We start from the raw sequence: 19,276 nt of genomic DNA on the forward strand, positions 1-19,276 counted from the left end.
TCCCTGGTTTTCCAGAGGGAGTTTATATTTACCTGCAGCACATCTAATCATGCTCTTGAATTTATTGTGAGTCGGGATATCAGTGGTGAGAAACACACTATTGCTTTTCATCTAGATAACTTAACAGGTACTGAGAAGATACTATTAAACCATGGACAGAGAAATGCTTTGCCTCATATAAGTGGTGACATATTTGCGACGTTACCTTTACAAATAGAAGTTTTATGTGGTGACTGATTATGCTGCTCCGAAATGGTTAGTAAGGTTGAAGGACCTGCCCAACAGACCAACGAAATGTGCATTAAGACTCTACGAATTTGAATATGAAGTAGTTCACATGTCAGGCAGTAAACATGGAAATGCAGAGGCATTAAGTACAAATGTTGTGGTTGTACAAGTACTGGGTCGAGGCCTTGCAGAATGGCAAGCAGCGCTGAACACTGACAGTGACTACAAACAATACAGGACACAACCACAGTTTAGCATTTGTTGTGCAAGGTAACTAAGTTAGGGCAATGAGTGGTGGTACTGGATAAGTTGCAGGAAGAAGTTCTAAAGGAAGTACGGTCGTGTGCTGTCTGGTCATGGAGGAAGAAGTGCAATCAGCTGAAGGGTATCAGAGAGGGACTGGTGCAAAGGAGCAAATGGAGATGTGGATCAGTATGTGAAGAATTGTGTGCACTGTGCATAGCGTCTGGACTTGAGTCGTAGCAAGAATCATTACAGAGACTGCCAGAAGCTTCAAAAGCATTCGAGATTATTAGGTTGGATATGCTAGACCCGATTAACTGGACTCCAGTGCAGAATCGTTTTCTTCTGACAATGATTGATCATTTATCTCGGTTTGTCGTGATGATACCTATGCCGAATCAGCAAGCGATTACAGTCACACAGGTTATGGTCAGTAATTAGATACTGAATTTTGGAGTACTAGAAAAGATGATTAGTGATCAGGGATACACTTCTTCTTCGAATTGATGAAGGAATTATGTTCGTTGTTGCATGTAAAGAAATTAAGAACTAGTCCATTTCATCCTCTGTTGAATGGGAGGATAGAGTGGGTGTATTAGACAGTCAGGAGGATGGTGAGGTACTACGTGAACTCTCACCACAGTGATTGGAACATGTATCTTTCGTTTGTAATGTATGTAATTAAGGCAAAAAGAGGGAAGGACAAGTGTCAGTCTGTTAAGTTCGCGAGAACATTGACAGCGGTATGGGAGCGAGTACAGAGGGTGGTCACCAAGGCATTGGAGAGAGAGGACAAAGCTGTCAAATACAGGGCTAATACAAATGATTGAAGCGATTTCATAAATTCACTGTAGCTCCATTCATTGACATATGGTCACGACACACTACAGATACGTAGAAAAACTCATAAAGTTTTGTTCGGCTGAAGCCGCACTTCAGGTTTCTGCCACCAGAGCGCTCGTGAGCGCAGTGAGACAAAATGGCGACAGGAGCCGATAAAGCGTATGTCGTGCTTGAAATGCACTCACATCAGTCAATCATAACAGTGCAGCGACACTTCAGGACGAAGTTCAACAAAGATCCACCAACTGCTAACTCCATTCGGCGATGGTATGCGCAGTTTAAAGCTTCTGGATGCCTCTGTAAGGGGAAATCAACGGGTCAGCCTGCAGTGAACGAAGAAACGGTTGAACGCGTGCGGGCAAGTTTCACGCGTAACCCGCGAAGTCGACGAATAAAGCAAGCAGGGAGCTAAACGTACCACAGCCGACGGTTTGGAAAATCTTGCGGAAAAGGCTAAAGCAGAAGCATTTCTTAAACAGGAGATTGGAAAACCGATGGATCGGTCGTGGTGGAGATCATGATCAACAATTCATGTCATGGCCTCCACGCTCTCCCGACTTAACCCCGTGCGATTTCTTTCTGTGGGGTTATGTGAAAGATTCAGTGTTTAAACCTCCTCTACCAAGAAACGTGCCAGAACTGCGAGCTCGAATCAACGATGCTTTCGAACTCATTGATGGGGACATGCTGCGCCGAGTGTGGGAGGAACTTGATTATCGGCTTGATGTCTGCCGAATCACTAAAGCGGCACATATCGAACATTTGTGAATGCCTAAAAAAACTTTTTGAGTTTTTGTATGTGTGTGCAAAGCATTGTGAAAATATCTCAAATAATAAAGTTATTGTAGAGCTGTGAAATCGCTTCAATCATTTGTAATAACCCTGTACATGGGTAGCTTACTATGGTATAGAATGGGGCAGTGGGTGGTGCTGTATAGCCCTTACACACTGAAAGGCAAGACGAAGAAATATGTGACGAGATACAAAAGTTGTTATCAGGTAGTAGAAACCACATCACCAGTCAACGCTAGGTTACAGTTGCTGATGACGACGACAGTAGTGTGTTTTGAGTCCTACTACCGTTCACTACCGTTCAGAGGTGGTCCGTAGTCGATCCCAGGGAGAGTCAGAGTGGAACTAGAGGAAAAAGCAACAAGGAAGAATTGGCGGGGGGACACAGGAAAGTGTAAATGAACCTTTGCAAGAAAACGCCATGTGCATTGAGGTAAAGGAGGTAGCAGGTGATTATTTAAGATATAGTGTGTTGGGTACTGGGAATATTATGTTAATGGTGAATGTATGAATTTTTTATTAGAATAAGGGTGTTTTAGTTTTGCTTGTATCAAATATTCTAGTGATAGCATACTTCTTAGGGGTAAGGGAGGATTATGGTAGTCGCTGTCCTCAGGCTGCTTTACTCTGAGAATGACAATGGGAAGGATAAAAGTCATGACAGTGCTGTACCTGTTTGCCTGGGGCAGAGTGGGGGCCTGCAGAACCATCATCAGGAATGAGGAGATCTGTTTGCCAGACAAGAGTATGTGGTGATTACTAATCATCAATGGACGTTGTGTTTACTGTTTAGTGCATGGGAATTCCGGAATGAGATAAGGAGGCTGGAGGAGGTGTTTTCTGGTTTGCAACAGAGGGCCAAGAACTGAAGAGTACGTGGAGAAGTTTTGGGGGAGTGCAAGATATCGCGTAAAGCATATGAGTAATTGTGAGGAGAGATGCACCAAGTAGTGGATGATGTGCTGCGTTTACTATGATGGAAGAAGAGAGCTTGAACAGACGCTGGATGAAGAATTTTTAAGACTGGAACAGCGGATGCTGGAGACATAACGGAGCTGAACGGTACGTTGGAGGCAGCGAAGGAGTTGGCTGACGATAGTCAGTCCGTGGTGAAGTGGCATGCCATGCAGACAACCAGTTTGGAGAGCGAAGTGTTGAACAAAACCTATATGCTTTGGGGGCTGACAAGTGAAGTGATGAGCTATGCGACGGTATCTGAGGACACTATGACCAGGAGCTGGGGTTCAAGTAAGCACTAGTAGAAGTGCTGGATGCAAGAGTGAGCATGACAGGACAACTGCAGTCGGCTAGCGAACAGCATCTGAGAGACGAGAGTGGAAATGACGAGCTTGCGAGACGCTGTTCATCACAAGATACATGGACAGTTGAATTCCATCTTTTTTCACAAGAACAGTATATCTTAGGGTTGAGAAAAGTGCAAAGAGAACTTCTATCAGAGCTAGGACTGATAGCAGAGCCTAGTGGGCAGAACCTGCCTTTCTGTTACCATAAGGCATCAGTGGATGTGAGGACAGGCAAGGCGCAATTTTACATGCTGGTTACGATAGTGGTGTCCAGCAGAAACGCACATCTTTAGTGCTACATCATACACTCCTATCTGGCGAAATTCGGAGGCATTGAAAAATGTATGCAGTTGAGGGCATGTGGTGTGAAGAGGGAGACAGTCGTGCAGTGATTACAGAGGAGAGATGCGACAGTGTCAGAGGGGAAGTTGCAGAAAGTTCAGCTCATGTGATTCAGACTAGCGTGAACACATGTACAGTGCAGTTACTCATGGGCAGAGCAGGGGATCAGCATTGGCTTAGGAACATCGTGGAACTTATGCTGTATATCCAGCAAGCAGGTCTGCACTGGCTTTAGTCCATATATAACAATGTGGTAGTAGTAGCAAGTTGCTGTGGGAAAGGCAGGCTCACGGAAGTGAGATGGTTGGAACTGAGTGATAGTGGATTTTTGATTAATCGGACAGAATGCAACGTAACAGGGCCAAGTTTCCATCTACAAGCATTAGTGACAGGACTTCCTCACTTGTACGTAACACAGCCACAGTTGTACTGACCATACGAGACACTGAAGATACTCTCAAAGAGGAATTTAATGTTTCTGAGTCGAGCGGGGTAGTCGCGTGGTATATGGCGCCTTGTCACGGTTCGCGCGGCTCCCCCCGTCGGAGGTTCGAGTCCTCCCTCGGGCATGGGTGTGTGTGTTGTCCTTAACGAAAGTTAGTTTAAGTCAGATTAAGTAGTGTGTAAGCTTAGGGACCGATGACCCCAGCAGTTTGGTCCCATAGAACTTACCACAAATTTCCAGTTTTTCAAATCTTTCTGAACCATGCATGGACCCTGACCTGATTCATTCCCTGATCCAGCTAATAGCTGCACAAGAGGGGCGAATCTCTACAGAGTACTTAATACAGCACGTTAAACATCTAGCACCATAGTGACCTTAACTATGCTTTTCATAGCCTTCATCTATTTGAGGCAGAGGGCCACCCTGCAGACCAGTCCACCAGTAATACGGATCCCAGCAGATCCGTTTTGTAGAGCGAGAAAGTGAATATAATTTTATAAAAAAAACTGTATCCCATAGAATTTAAGAGGATATAAGGCCATAAAGTAAGCAGAGAATATTTGCATATTATCAAGGGCGTATGTTTTGACAGATTGTCAGACATGTAAAAGCACAAAATGATGAAAGTTAACGGGCTATTAAGTGGGGTAGACGTAAGCAACTAAATAGCGTAAGGAGGCATTTAGCATATAACAGCTGAAGTCAAATGCGGACTCTGTGCTTTGAAAACTGTAAAGGGAACTTGTATATGTGACACATGATGGGAATGAAATTAGTTGTTCAAGTAATAAAATCTGAACGATTTGGAATATAATAAAGAGGGAAACAGGAACTTCACCATCTGACAATGTAAGAAATGCTGTACTAAAAATTAATGATTCGAAAAATAGCAGACACATTTGAGAACCACTTTTTAACTGTCACTTGCCAAATAAGTTGCAGTGGTGACCTAAGTGAAGCTGCAGATAATCTGAAACTCAGCCTCCCTGAAATTTCTACTGATATAATTGCACCACCCATAACTGTCAATGAAATAAAAAATAATAATTCACTCATTGAAAAGTAAAAGATCTTTAGGTATAGATAACATCTCTAGCAAGCTGTTAAAAGCCTGTGGTATTGAAGTAAGTGTGGTATTTGCTCACATTTACAACACATCTCTTCGTGAAGGAGTTGTTCCAGAGAGGATGAAATATGCCATTGTGAGACTTCGTTACAAGTCCGGCGATGCTGCAAATGTCACGAATTGTCGTCCTGTCTCTCTTTTAACAAAAGTATCAAAGGTTCTTGAAAAAGCAGTGTATAACAAGATTGTGGCCCACCTAGATAATCATAATATTATTAACCTTAGACAGTTTGGTTTTCAAAAAGGGGTTTCGACGGAGCGAACCAGATACTCACTCACAAAAGATATCTTGGAGTCTATTAACAGTACGATGTCACCAGCTAGTTTCTTCTCTGACCTTTCCAAGGCTTTTGATTGTGTAAACCACAAGATACTCTTAGAGAAGACCTATCATTATGGAATCAAAGGGTCTATATGTAATTAGTTAAAATCATATATCGAAGGCAGGAAACAAAAGATGGTCCTACATGGCTGCAACAATGGATCTTTTAAAACAGTGGCTTCTGAATGGGGCAAAATACAGCATGAGGTTCCCCATGGATCTATCCTTGGGCCCTTTCTGTTTTTAATATAGGTTAATGATGAAAACGTGAATTCAAAATGTTTGCTGATGATACAAGCATTGTGTAGATAGTACGTCCGCAATTGATCTAGAGCCTGAAGAGCTGAAGTTACAGCTTGGATTACAATTAATTCTCTTTCAGTTACTATTAAAAAAACTCATTTTATTCAGTTCCACACTAAAAACAAAAGTCCTGAAGACATAGGCATTGTACGTGATAACCAGGTACTAGAACAGGTGCACTCCACTACATTCCTAGGAGTTCATATCGACAGTAAGCTCAGCCGGGAACGTAATTTGTCCCTGACTCTAAAAAGGCTGTCATCGGCAACTTTTGCTTTAAGAATCATAGCTCATCTTTGGGACATCACCATTTTAAAATCAGCTTATTTTGGGTACTTTCACTCATTAATGAGTTATGGCATAATTTTATGGAGTAATTCACCAGTCTCAAAAAAAATCCTAACACCTCAGAAGCAGAATTATGGGTGGGGTTTCCCCATGAACCTCATGTGTGAAGAATTCACGCAGCTAGGAATACTGACAACAACAAGTCCATACATATACTCTCTGATGAATTTTGTCTTAGAAAACTATGCTCAATATGAAAAGAATTGTTCATACCACAACTGTAACACTAGAGGTAAAGATGATCTCCACTCTGAACTAAAAAGTTTGTCATTTTTAAAGAATGGAGTAAAGTATGGTGCTGTTAAGACTTTTAAGGCACTGCCTAATTAACGTTAAAGAAATACGTGCTTGACCATCCACTGTACTCCTTAGAGGAATTCTTCACCAGAAATAATTAAAAGTTGCCATATACACTTTTAATGCACTTCTTGAATAACAAGATACATCTTGTTATTCATTTGTCAGATCAAGGATACGACACTATGTTAATGTTAGACAGTGAATTACAATACCAGATGAATGTTAGCTAGTAAATAAGAAAAATTGATACTTTCTATTATTTATATTATTGTAGTATGTTATTATTATACTACAGTATTAATTGTATTTGTATAATTGTATTGACACGTTCCACATCCAAGCGAAGTACTCGCATGTACTGATCCATGGAATACGCTTATCCAAATAAGAAAATAAACATAAGAACCAGTGCTAAGGGAGACCCAAGGGGCAAGGTCTTCTCCGTGGAGGGGGTAACGTTGCACCGCTACCAGGTTAAGTGTAAAATTTGTGAGAAGATGTGGTCGAACATTGCATTAGCCGCCGGTGGTTGGTGAGCACAGCGTGTCAGCATTTGGATTAAGATAACAGGCATGTGAAATTATTGTGAGATCGGCTAGCCTCACTTGGTGTAACTTGCCAGTGCAGCAAAAATGCATGGTGCAGGCAACGCCATGTCTCCATCATCGGGGTCTCAATGGTGCTGCCAGGTACCTGAGCAGGTGTGATGCATTGGCACAAGTGCACAGCTATCTGTTATAAATAACCATTGATTTTGTAGCAGATTCATTTGCAGTCCAGCAGTAGCAGCCAGGAGGCAGCGATCCGCATCCCGGGTACAGCAGCTGCCTTCCGAAAACACGGTGGGTGCGCCTCTTACCACTCGCCTTGGCTGCCTGAGTGCGACCACTAAACGGAGAGGGCCAACCTATGCAGAGTTCCTGTATGCACCGCTGACGTCGCTGCTGTGACTCACCCAATGTAGCCGCGGGCCCAGCACCCAGTACAGGCGTGAGCGAAGTATAGCATCAGAGCGTGCTGCAGTCAGCTGGAGGGGCGCTAGCCGCTCAGTGACTGACTAAAGACTCCACCACACTACGCCGCTGAACCAATGTATAAATGGGAAATAAAGTGTTAATTTTGACAGCCTCTCATTCCTTGGCCACCCATTCTCCTGACGACCTACCTGCCCCACGTAACCTTCGGGATTGACTATATTAAGTACGATTCAAACTAACTCTGTGGAAAGCCATCAGTTCTATAAAACTTGAGTTTTTACAAAAGAGTGACATGCTCTACACAATCAAACGCCTTGAAAAGGTCACAAGAAATACCGCCTGACGATAGTTTGTTATTTATGGTTTATACTGTCTGATGAGTGAGTGTACAAATAGCAATACCAGTCGAGCAACCCCTCTGGAATGCAAACTTTGATATACCAAGGAAATTGTTTCCGTTTAAGTGTAATGCTTCTCCCGAATACATTGCTTTTTCGAATATTTTGGCCAAAGATATCGACAAAGGAAATTACTTAAGTCATTTTTGTCACGTTCCATATGATGAAACACTAGCATGTTTTAACGTCCTGAAATGATTGTCTGTCAGTGGTGGATTGCCGTTAATGACATGACTTATGGGGTGGAACAAATTTTCAGAATTCTGCTTGGAATTCGGACAACACTACATAAGCTTTTCATTTTTGGAATTTTATAATTCTACATAGCCAAGTCCCATTAATGTGACTATACCCTATGTTGGACGAAAACGTACAGTAACCACTCATAGAAGGCAGGTGATTGTACTAGCAGTGGAGGGTGTACACTACTGGCCATTAAAATTGCTACACCACACAGATGACGAGCTACAGACGTGAAATTTAACCAACAGGAAGAAGATGCTGTGATATACAAATGATTAGCTTTTCAGAGCATTCACACAAGGTTGGCGCCGGTGGCGAAACCTACAATGTGCTGACATGAGGAAAGTTTCCAACCGGTTTCTCGTACACAAACAGCAGTTGACCGGCGTTGCCTGGTGAAAAGTTGTTCTGATGCCTCATGTAAGGAGGAGAAATGCGTATCATCACGTTTCCGACTTTGATAAAGGTCGGATTGTAGCCTATCGCGATTGCGGTTTATCGTATCGCGACACTACTGCTCCCGTTGGTCGAAATTCAATGACTTTTAGCAGAATATGGGTTCAGGAGGGTAATACGGAACGCCGTGCTGCATTCCAACGGCCTCGTATCACTAGCAGTCGAGTTGACAGGCATATTACCCTCATGGCTGTAACGAATCTTGCAGCCACGTCTCGATCCCTGAGTCAACAGATGGGGACATTTGCAAGACAACAACCATCTGCACGAACAGTTCGACGACGTCTGCAGCAGCATGGACTATCAGCTCGGAGGCCATGGCTGCGGTTACCCTTAATGCTGCATCACAGACAAGAGCGCCTGCGATGGTGTACTCAGCGACGAACCTGGGTGCACGGATGGCAAAACGTCATTTTTTCCGATGAATCAAGGTTCTGTTTACAGCATCATGTTGGTCGCATCCGTGTTTGGCGACATCGCGGTGAACGCACATTGGAAGCGTGTATTCGTCATCGCCATACTGACGTGATGGTATGGGGTGCCATTGGTTACGCGTCTCGGCCACCTCTTGTTCGCATTGATGGCACTTTGAACAGTGGACGTTACATTCCAGATATGTTATGAGCCGTGGCTCTACCCTTCATTCGATATCTGCAAAACGCTACATTTCAGCAGGATAATGCACGACCGCATGTTGCAGGTCCTGTACGGGCCTTTCTGGATACAGAAAATGTTCGACTGCTGACCTGGCCAGCACATTCTCCAGATCTCTCACCAATTGAAAACGTCTGGCCAATGGTGGCTGAGCAACTGGCTCGTCACAATACGCCAGTCACTACTCTTGATGAACTGTGGTATTGTGTTGAAGCTGCATGGGCGGCTACACCTGTACACGCCATTCAAGCTCTGTTTGACTTAATGCCCAGGCGTATCAAGCTCGTTATTACGGCCAGAGGTGTTTGTTCTGGGTATTGATTTCTCAGGATCTATGCACCCAAATTGCGTGAAAATGTAATCACATGTCAGTTCTAGTATAATATATTTGTCCAATGAATACCCGTTTATCATCTGCATTTCTTCTTGGTGTAGCAATTTTAATGGCCAGTAGTGTAAAAAAGTGTCGCAGGATGCGGAAATCAGAGCAGTCATTGTTGCAATGAAGAAACGAAGCGATGTATCTGATTTCCAAACGGGTATGATCACTGGCTTTTGAGCATGCTATATCTTTGACATCGGGGGATCCGCAGCCAGATGGGGTATCCTGGATGCCAGACAGACATCGCTGGACCATGTTCAAAGGCCGCAGCAAGTTGCTGTGGAAATCTGTATGTATGCCTTGGAGAAGACGATTAATAGGTAAAGTGCACCATCCGTCGACCATCACGTGTAAAAAATGACCAACAAACATTTCATAATATCCCGGAGTAAGTATAGGGCCAAGCTCCTTCCTGGGACGCCGCTCCGCAGCCGATGACAGTTGCCCCAGACTTATCGTTGCACGGCTTCTGGTTGCAGCACCGTATCAGGCAATCCCGTACAGTGTTCTTTGAACTTCGTCTTGTATACGCATTTAAAACACCAGGTCGTCCACATACATTGTAAATAGGCTGTTTAGGTTTTTGTGTTGGTAACGCCACGTAGCGCTCTGTATGAAAATCGCTGACTGTGTTGTGTGCAGTCTGTGGCTGGTTAGCCTTGTTAGAATATTCGCTATTGTAGTGTTGGGCAGCTGGAGGTGAGCCGCCAGCAGTAGTGGATGTGGGGAGAGAGATGGCAGAATTTTGAGAACGGACGATCTGGACGTGTGTCGGTCAGAAAGAGTAAATTTGTAATACTGGATATCATGAACTGATATATATATATATATATATATATATATATATATATATATATATATATATATATATATATATATATAATGATTTTTGAACGCTATTGAGGTAAATACATTGTTTGTTCTCTATTAAAATCTTTCATTTGCTGACTATGCCTATCAGTAGTTAGTGCCTTCAGTAATTAGAATGTTTTATTTGGCTGGCAGTATTGGCGCTCGCTGTATTGTAGTAGTTCGAGTAACGAAGATTTTTGTGAGGTAAGTGATTCATGAAAGGCATAGGTTATTGTGTGTCAGGGCCATTCTTTTGCAGGGATTATTGAAAGTCAGATTGCGTTACGCTAAATATATTGTGTGTCAGTTTAGTGTTGATCAGACTAAGTAAAGAGAGACATGTCTGAGTACGTTCAGCTTTGCTCAGCTGTTTGAAAATCAAATAAGGTTTATCAGCACAGTAATACATTAATTTTTCAAATCGGATGTTTCAACATGTGGCAAATGAAGGTATGGGCAGTCAACTAAAGTCTCTGTAGGTGGCACCATAGTCCATGTAACAGTCGCTCCATGGCAGTGGCATATATAACCACCAACAGGGGGCAACCTTGCGTCACAGAGCAGGTAATAGTGATCGTGTCTACTATGTGTCCACTGATCGTAACCTGTGAAGTCACACCATGCAGAATGCGCATGACAGTGTTAATTGAGGACTAGCACCTACTCAAGATAGACGTGGCATCCCCTATCAAAGTCCACTGATACCATGGCCCTGTGCACGAGATACGCCTCAGCCAGTGTGATGAGATTATGGTAATCGCTGAGCGCTGTCTGGATGTTGCTGTTATCACCGAGACACATCTGGTCTGTAGAGACGACTTGGGACAGGATACTCCGAATGCAGGCAGCCAAAATCCTCGTAAAGATCTTGAAATCGTTGTTGAACAGAGTAATAGGTCGGTAATGGTCGACTTCCCTTCCGCAGATGGCTTGGGGACAGATATAAGAATGTCGTTGACAAAGGTAGGTGGCATCTCCACTACAGGTGTCGTCAGTTCCTGGTACATCATAACCTATCGGGGCATTATAACCTAGTGGAACTTACGATAAAAATCTATCAGGAGACCATCTGGGCCTGGTGATTTGTTGATCGCACCTTTGAGGAGTCGGTGACGTACTCTGCCCTTATGGGGTTCGTGAAGGTCGTCGCCACTTTTCCATTGAGGACCCGAGGCAGCAAAGAGAGGACTTCATCTATCTCCAGAGCGTCGTAGTGTTCTGCATCGTAGAACGGCCGGTAATGTTCCGAGAAAGCGTTGGCGGCATCCATTTTGGCCGTCAGGCGCTGGCGATCTGACACGCCCAAGACGGGGATCAATGCTTTTCGGTATCTGCGACATTCGAGGATAATATAATGCATGGCCGGCGGTTCAGCCCCGATCTGGTCCTGATTGCTCATGGACCACATGTGCACAAGTGTGCCCACGAGACAGTGTCGCAATTGCAGAATGTCTCCTGTAATAGTAATCTAAAGTGATATTCTGTCGTGTACCACTGCCAGCACATTGCCTCTCAACCACAACCCTTCATCGGGCACCACAGAGCAGGTTCTGTACAATCGAACATCACCGCGTCGTGTAAGTAAACGTCAGATGGCGGCTATCACAGTTCTCTCACGTCTTCACTATTGTTTACCGACACTCTATATTCTCAAAGAGCACAACATTCCTTTACCACGACCTCGTGCGCCACTATACCCTCATCTTGGGGGGGGGAGGTGGTGCAGAGGTAGGCATTATGATCATTGAAGGCCGTCGGTGATATCTCAACATAAAGTGTCTCCACCATAAATACCTGGAAGACAAAGACCCAGTCAAGGCGACTCGCCAAATGTCATGTAATGTATGTGTTTCCCTGTCTGGCGCCATGAATACATCGCCGGATATTGACAAGGCAAAAGTCTTGCACCAGCCATTGCAGCTCCTGACACGTGCTAAAATGTGGCATTTGATCCTGTGGTGAGAGGACTCGCTCCTTAGGATGATATGATGGTAGCATCCCTCGATAAGGGCGCGACATCCTCTGCATAAATCCTCTTGTCTGTACCAGTGGGGGTATACATATTCGCAATCCTGATGCCCTGATATGAGATAGACAATCCTCGTGCTAATGGGAGGTAGGTCTCACCATAAATCAAAATACCTTCCTTCACGAGAATGACCACAGCACTTCCGTTGCCCTGTGCTCGGTGTCTGGTAAATATCTTATCCATAACAGACAGGAGCTAGCTTAGGTGCACTTCTTGTAGGAGTGTGACGTCGAGATTCACTGCCCGCAACAGGTCGCAAAACATCTACAGCTTGACCCTTGAACTGATGGTACTGAAGTTGATGGTGGCAACCTGGTAGGCCTGGCACGGGGAGGCAATATCGTTGGAGCCTTAGCTACGGCTGCAAATTTCACGTCCGTGACATTGTTAGCCCACGCATTCGGGTTCGTGCAGTGATCGTCCCATGGAATTAACAGGGCGGCTCAAGGTTGCAGCAGGTTCATGATGGGGACAGAGACCGAATTTGTCTGCTGCCCATCATCCAGAAGCATGGCGCTGCAGAGGTCTCCTGCATGTCCGCTGTGAATCAAATCCCATGAGGGGAACCGACGATCATATCTTCCTGCTGGGCGTGGGCGCCACCATCGAAATGTTTGTCCTCTGTAGACATCGCATGGCAGGTACTGAACGGAACCAGTTGGCATATCTTCCGTGGCTTCGGAGCCTTTTATTTTCGATATGAACATCAATATCCGACAACGACTCGGGGTTGTTACCATCGAGGACAAAAGTATCGGTCCTCATCACGAAATCTGCGACAGTCAAACTCTCCATCTGGGCCATTACTCTTTGACGTTGCAAGACTAGTGTGCCCTGTCGCCGCATTGGTAGCTACGCAGGGTCGGCTGGGGACGACGCTTCTGTCGATAGTCGACGATCAGATGGTACAAATTGAAGGGACTCCATGTATGTCTACAGGGGCACCGCCAGACTGGGCGACATATCCCCTGGCAGCAGCTGCAAGATGCGATGTTGCATACAGGTTGATCTGAGATGTCACTCTTGCCCACAACACAATCACGTTTGCGGATGACGGTCGTAAATTACGATGGCGCAGCTTCCGCCTATGTCAATTATGACGGGATATGTTTAATACGATCTATGTGCACCTGATGCATCCAGTACAGAACTGGATATGTGGTAAGCCATATGGATAAACGCAATGCCCTAGGGTCTCAACGCTGCGATCACTATCTTTGCTGGCACCTCAAATGACAGCTCGAACACACAGACCGTCCACCGGCCCAAAGCCGCACGTTCCACTTTCATGGGGCCAATGTGTGCATCCGAATGTCTGGGGAATATCGCAATTCGTATTGAGGATCCTTGTACAAGCAGTGTCTTCCGCCTGTTTCACATAGACCACGCTAATCATGATGGAGATGTGAATCCCTACTAGGTCATGATAATCGATGCAAACATCATCTCGAAAAAATGTCAATGCTTTTCTTCGCGCATAGTTGGTCGTAAAACTGAACATCAATGTCGGTCTTAGTTGTGAAAATACCATGGTGCGTCGAAGGAAGTAGTTGCGCGGAGATGACTGTAGGCCCAACACTGCACGGTCTCTATCACGGCAGGGACGTAAACAGGACATCCGCGGCGCTAAACTGTCAAAGGCAGGCTGTGGGGTCTGTCAACGAGCGTTTTCCGCCGCCAGACACTGAATTCGCATTTTTGCTTGTGGTGACGGAGGATGGCCGACATTGTGTCGTCGTCATATATTCCTGCTCAGAGTTCCTCGACCTGTTCCTCCAGGTCTACCTATAAGCATGCCTAGGGAATAAAATTTCGTGAAATGAAGATCGCGATATTTGATGTCCCATAGCTAGTTTTTTTTACTGCAGTGATTTCATTTACTATTTCGCCCATGAAGTTATAATGTCTCCCTTTCCGTGATCTTTTCACGATATAAACACTTTTGCAGATATAAAACTAAAACATGTACTCTTCTAGCAATAGACGCTGCTACTACAGCACATTTCTAATATTATCGGGAAGGTCGACATTACATGAAGTTCATAAGGAAGCTATTATTTATGATTTTCTACTCATCTGTACAATAGTTCCAGATTCGAGGTTCTTTCTTCGTTGTCTAGGGAGGAAAAAGTGGTCCATGTTTTTCTAATTCATAATAAAGAAGCTGTTCTTCGCTCTCAATATTTAATGGTTTATTCCAAATTGCTGATTCTTGTTAGCATACCAATATTTCACTAAGAATATTCCTTTCTGACTAAAAAGCGCTTATTTATATTTTTTCATGATAACCACAACTCACAGAGCATGCATATAAGCAGAAGACGCAATGTTCTCACATTTATATTGCCTACTACCACGAACTGCGAAAAGGTGGGAATTTAAGGAGATGCGACCTGGATAAACTGAAAGAACCAGAGGTTGTACAGAGTTTCAGGGAGAGCATATGGTAACAACTGACAGGAATGGTGGAAAGAAATAAAGAAATACAGTAGAAGAAGAATGGGTAGCTTTGAGGGATGAAATAGTGAAGGCAGCAGAGGATCAAATAGGTACAAAGACGAGGGCTAGTAGAAACCCTTGGGTAACAGAAGAAATATTGAATTTAATTGATGAAAGGAGAAAATATAAAAATGCAGTAAACGAAGCAGGCAAAAAGGAATACAAACGTCTCAAAAACGATATCGACAGGAAGTGCAAAATGGCTAAGCAGGGATGGATAGAGGACAAATGTAAGGATGTAGAGGCTTATCTCACTAGGGGTAAGATAGATACAGCCTACAGAAAAATTAAAGAGACCTTTGGAGAAAAGAGAACCACTTGTATGAGTATCAAGAGCTCAGATGGAAACCCAGTTCTAAGCAAAGAAGGGAAAGCAGAAAGGTGGAAGGAGTATATACAGGGTCTATACAAGGCCGATGTACTTGAGGACAATATTATGGAAATGGCAGAGGATGTAGATGAAGATGAAATGGGAGATACGATACTGCGTGAAGAGTTTGACAGAGCACTGAAAGACCTGAGTCGAAACAAGGCTCCGGGAGTAGACAACATTCCATTAGAACTACTGATGGTCTTGGGAGAGCCAGTTCTGACAAAACTCTACCATCTGGTGAGCAAAATGTATGAGACAGGCGGAATACCGCCAGAATTCAAGAACAATATAATAATTCCAATCCCAAAGAAAGCAGGTGTTGACAGATGTGAAAATTACCGAACTATCGGTTTAATAAATAACTAACGCGAATTCTTTACAGACGAATGGAAAAACTGATAGAAGCCGACCTCGGGGAAGATCAGTTTGGATTCCGTAGAAATCGTGGAACACGTGAGGCAATACTGACCCCACGACTTATCTTAGAAGAAAGATTAAGGAAAGGCAAACCTACGTTTCTAGCATTTGTAGACTTAGAGAAAGCTTTTGACAACGTTGATTGGAATACTCTATTTCAAATTCTAAAGGTGACATGGGTAAAATACAGGGAGCGAAAGGCTATTTACAATGTATACAGAAACCAGATGGCAGTTATAAGAGTCGAGGGACATGAAAGGGAAGTAGTGATTGGGAAGGGAGTGAGACAGGGTTGTAGCCTCTCCCCGATGTTATTCAATCTGTGTATTGAGCAAGCAGTGAAGGAAACAAAAGAAAAATTCGGAGTAGGTATTAAAATCCATGGAGGAGAAATAAAAACTTTGAGGTTCGCCGATGACATTGTAATTCTGTCAGAGACAGCAAAGGACTTGGAGGAGCAGTTGAACGGAATGGACAGTGTCTTTAAAGGAGGGTATAAGATAAACATCAACAAAAGCAAAACGACGATAATAGAATGTAGTCGATTTAAGTCGGGTGATGCTGAGGGAATTAGATTAGGAAATGAGACACTTAAAGTAGTAAAGGAGTTTTGCTATTTGGGGAGCAAAATATCTGATGATGGTCGAAGTAGAGAGGATATAAATGTAGACTGGCAATGGCAAGGAAAGCGTTTCTGAAAAAAAAAAAAAAAATGTTAACATCGAGTATAGATTTAAATGTCAGGAAGTCGTTTCTGATCGTATTTGTGTGGAGTGTAGCCGTGTATGGAAGTGAAACGTGGACGATAAATAGTTTAGACAAGAAGAGAATAGAAGCTTTCGAAATGTGGTGCTATAGAAGAATGCTGAAGATTAGATGGGTAGATCACATAACTAATGATGAGGCATTGAATAGAATTGGGGAGAAGAGGAGCTTGTGGCACAACTTGACTAGAAGAAGGGATCGGTTGGTAGGAGATGTTCTGAGACATCGAGGGATCACCAATTTAGTATTGGAGGGCAGCATGGAGGGTAAAAATCGTAGAGGGAGACCAAGAGATGAATACACTAAACAGATTCATAAGGATGTAGGCTGCAGTAGGTACTGGGAGATGAAGAAGCTTGCACAGGATAGAGTAGCATGGAGAGCTGCATCAAACCAGTCAAGGACTGAAGACCACAACAACAATAACTACTACTATTTGAAACAAAGAATAAGAGCTTCTCGCACAAACAACATGAAAGATGTTGTTGCCTTAGTAACGACTGTACGTGGACTGTATTTATTCTGAATGTTAGAAAATAAAATTCTCGAATGTTCTAGAAACTGTAATGATTCAACTTATCGTTTGTATTCATTTTCTGTTTTTCAACAGTATTTAATTTAAGTAAAGCTACATCTTTTGAAGTTTACAAAAATGCAAAGATAAAATTGGTAACATAGTTCGTTTTAAATAACTAAGAAATATGATATTTAAAATTTCTAAATATGTCAGGTGTGTAAGACAATGAATATTTGACTTTTTCACCTTATGACTTTATTTATGTAAAATTAGGCCTGTTTTTAAGACATAACAACAATTTTCCATTTATTGAATAAATAACTTCTGTGAACGATTGCGTAAATGATCTCTCGGCAGTAATCTAAAATATGTGACCTTTTTGGGAATACATGTAAAGTGGAATCTGTAGGGTAACTAATCTTCCTAACACAAAATTAATTCACAGAAATATGAAAAATTATTACATTGTTCACAAATTTGGAAAGATAGAAATTTTTAGCAAATGCACCAGTATATAGCGTAAAGATTTGTGAAACACGAATCATATAATTTGTCGCTAAAAATCAGATAAAACATTCCTGAAATGAAGGTGGTACTGCAAATTTCGGTTCTCTCCAGAGGTTGTCGTGAACCTTGGGTCGTTATAAAGTTCACCTTCGCCGTGACGGTGTATTCAAATGTGAAGTCCATGTCAAGGCAGAGGACTAAAGTGCTTCGTGCTGTCACGTTGGTCGCTGAATGGTTTATGCAGCCGCCATGTCGCCTGTTTCCGCTAATCCACAACAGAGCCGTCGCTGCAGGCTAATAACAGTTTTATGGAACGTACTGAACAACCAACGCTACAGGGTGTTTGTTAAGGAAACCGCGTCCGAAATATTCGGCCGCAAGGCAGGAGTGCTACAGGGAGCAATCCTCTCTCCTTTGTTGTACTCCGTTTATACGATTGACATACCACTACCGAATAGCTAGAATGAAGGACTCGAAGTATAAGCTGATGGCTCAGCGAACTGATTCCATTAGCAAACAAAAATGAGATTAACCCTAGTTTACTAAACCCTCGTAAAATTTACGATTGCAGTTGCTACCAATGATCGGTTCCCGCCAGTCTGATATGTAAAACAGGATATTTTGTTCTTATTTTGCATGTGACATACCTCTGAGTGGAATTTTGTTACGTTGACCATGTTGTACCTAACGGAGGTAGCTTATCGGAAGTGAAAGTCAAAATTACGTAAATATTTAAACAGTAACAAACAATATTTTACCTATCTACACTGTTCAAAGAATAAAAGAAACGGTCGTCAGCCTAATTAGGCAAGAGAATGATTGACATTCTTGTTCAAGAAACTAGGTATGAGTAACTTTAACGGACAAACACAACCTATACTCTGCCACACGCGAGTGCAATGAACTCTGACACCTGAATACAGTATGTTCACGTTAAGGTTGGAGTCAACAGATCAGAAAAAACTGTTTACATAAATATAAATGATAACAAAACACACTATTAGCTTGAATACTTAGTCAAACTGAATGGTCTCATTAATGTTACTATTAATATTCACTGCAGGATCGTAAATTGGGCATAAGTTCAATATTACTTTTCAAACATTTTCCTATCTGACAAAAAAATTGTAAATGTATTTCACTGCAAAATTATAAACTGCTCATAGGTTAAGTCTCTCTCAGCTAAATACCTTTTTATTTAGAATGAAAATTAAATGGAACAGATTACTTCTCACTGTCTTTTGAATAAAGAAATTATTGTTTTCATAGATAGTGGTCTTTCTATTAATCGTTATCCAGCATGAGCACAATAGACAAACTGTTGATCCTGTTACGCCATTAATATGCACTTTTAATACGCAAGGGGAGTCCAGTATTGTACAGAACTTCACTTGAGTAGGAAGAGTAATTGAAACTTGCTACAATTAAGTAACTTTGTGCATTTGAACTACTTTCAGTGGAGGGGGGGCCCTTAATCTTGACCACTGTAGCAGAGCATACTAAACACACTTTCAATACACTAAAGAAACAAGCCCTTAACAAGTATGAACATGTAACCTTCAACAGTATTAGTTCTCAACTCTTACTGCAGTAGAACACAACTTGATGTGG

Source organism: Schistocerca serialis, chromosome 3 (genome assembly GCF_023864345.2).
Source record: "Schistocerca serialis cubense isolate TAMUIC-IGC-003099 chromosome 3, iqSchSeri2.2, whole genome shotgun sequence".
Classification (NCBI taxonomy): Eukaryota; Metazoa; Arthropoda; class Insecta; order Orthoptera; family Acrididae; genus Schistocerca; species Schistocerca serialis.